Source organism: Macrobrachium rosenbergii, chromosome 23 (genome assembly GCF_040412425.1).
Source record: "Macrobrachium rosenbergii isolate ZJJX-2024 chromosome 23, ASM4041242v1, whole genome shotgun sequence".
NCBI classification, from domain to species: domain Eukaryota; kingdom Metazoa; phylum Arthropoda; class Malacostraca; order Decapoda; family Palaemonidae; genus Macrobrachium; species Macrobrachium rosenbergii.
In genome coordinates this window covers 9,928,740-9,931,239 of record NC_089763.1, presented here as the reverse complement: position 1 = coordinate 9,931,239, position 2,500 = coordinate 9,928,740, and the positions used below count along the sequence as shown (strand labels likewise).

Here is a 2,500-nt window from a genome sequence, read left to right as displayed (position 1 = left end):
ACTTCTATTCTTTTTTTAATATTTGCTATTATAATGCCTCTGTCGCTCTTGGCCCAGCAACAGTCTATTTTTGGTGGGTTTACTCTGAAGCTTGTCAGAAATGATAATATAAAAGCGGTAGGTGAGGACTGGTTAGGGTAGGAACAGATAGAATGGGCTGGATAATTGTATACAACTGCCTACAAAGTAAATTCTGGTCTGTGGTTGAATCGGCAAACAACAAATTAAACAGACCATGTCCTTTTAGATATGACCTTGATCCATACTGTTCGTCTGAAGTCAACATTATGAATAACCCGGACCAAGTGTCTTTGTATTAATGCCATAAATAAATCGGAATATCAAAACACACGCCACTAGCTGCGACATGACCCGAGGTCTATTTTTACATACGACGCCAGACTCGCATCATCCTCCATAACACATGAACGTCAAAAAACCTCAAGAATTCCGACCAAAAACGGTGCTTGATAATGCCATTAGAAAGATTAGATCTCATTAAAGCGTATCATTTCTTACAAGAGGCGAGGAATGATTCATGAAAGATAACAAAAGATATTAGAAGAGATTAATTATTCCTCCGATTTCCTTCATTATTTGTTTGTTTGGTGTTTGTTTATGTCCACGTCGTTCGTTGGGGCTGAGAGAGAGAGAGAGAGAGAGAGAGAGATCAGTTCCATAGAATTATTTCATTCATAGTTGTAGTATATTTATTTCCTATTAAATTCTAAATGATCAATATAAGGAAGAAGAGGTTTAGGGAGAAGAATTTCTGCAATCTGACCAGGTCTGCAAAAGTCGTTTAGGAAAGGTCATACCACGCCATATGCAGGACGATTTGTTCGTTAGTTAATGATACGTAGGACACTTGTCAAAGTTTCATATAAAATAGGAGGCGTATACTCTCTTGCTCTCTTTCTCTCTCCATTTTCATATTTAGATGTCCCCAAAACTTATGAAGAAACTATTCAGTACGGTGAATTTAACAGAAAAAAGTGATTTCATCAAAACAAATGTCAAGTGACACTTAGAAGTCAGGCGAATGATCTTAGCTCTCTGTTGCCAACGAGAAATTTAGTGCTGCATGTTAGTATCTGTGACGTGTATACTAATTCAATCAGGCCTTGGTAAAATTGTTACGAATTCTGTCTTGAACTCATTGCAGGTGTTCCCTTCATGAAACAAATTCAAAACCAACAGCAACACCCTAACATGAAACAGAAGAGCTACAGTTCACTGTTTCAGGTCAAGAGGTCGTTGTTTCATCTCAAAAAGCATTGACACACATCTCCCCAGGTGTCAAGTTTCGTCTGACAGAAAACATTTGATCATCACAACAAACTGACGACAATAGGAATTTTAAATTTCGTGGGTGGCAGCAAGCAGAGAATTTGTATGAAAATGTGTAAGCGTGCCATTTTTTCTTGATGAATTTAGCGTGATATTTTATTTAGCTATCTTCTAATGAAGGGTAAGTCCCCTTTTATTAATGCTGCCAGAGCTAGAGAAAAAGATCTCAGGCTCTCAGTTACTGAAAAATAACATTAAAGACATAGAAATGTCTCATTGCTGTTGGAACGCAGAGTGGACAACAGTCAACCAGGCGAGTAGGCTTCCTTCGAACAAGGCCACGCTCTACAGTAAAACAAGTCATATACAAACGTCTGCATTTCATCGCTTACATATCACATACAGGCTGGATACAAGTCCTCATTGTAGTCCTCATCAATGGCTCACGCTATTTTTCTGCATGTGCCAAAGGTTCGTTCTCCACTCCTGTTTGTGATATGTATCTGTGTATGTATATATATATATATATATATATATATATATATATATATATATATATATATATATATATATATATATATATATATATTATGTATGGTGGCCTGCTGCTCACTTTATATCGCTTAAATATTAAGATAATCCAGCTTTCTATAAATGATCAAATTTTCAGAGCTTTCGACTAACCATAGGGTGCCCCCTCTACACAAATGTCGTGTACAAGCAAAAATATATATACCAGAACGACGTTGTATGGATACCAGCTTTATTATCAATGTCAACAGGGATTTACTCCTTCCTCAAACACTTACTTATAGGCAGATTTTCAGCAGATAAATTATGCCTTCAAAAGGGTGTTAAACCCAAGGAGTCAGGATCCTCAGCAAAACGCTATACATTCAAAAAGGAATAAAAAAAAAGACTGAATTTCGTAAAACATATTTATTAGAGATTTTAAAATAGCTGTAAATGATGGTTGGGACTAGAAACTGCATTCGCCTACAAAAACACAAGCATTCCCTATTGCCTACGCTAACATGTATACAGACAGGGAAAGGGAAAGTCATACGTGGAGAATGAAAACAACAACTTCACGATGGCGAAAAAAACACAACCACACGACAGTAGCAGGCAGAGATAAGAAAAAAGCTCAATCCTAATTTACAATAACTAAATACCTAACTTACCGTGATAATAACACCCACTGACAGAT

The 2,500-nt window shown here is 36.7% G+C and overlaps 1 protein-coding gene across 1 annotated transcript in view; it reads right to left on the bottom strand.

Annotated features, from left to right (window-relative positions):
• LOC136851253 (alcohol dehydrogenase class-3-like) overlaps positions 1-2,500 on the bottom strand; it is a 19,141-nt gene that overhangs the window by 16,053 nt on the left and 588 nt on the right. The window lies entirely within an intron of this gene.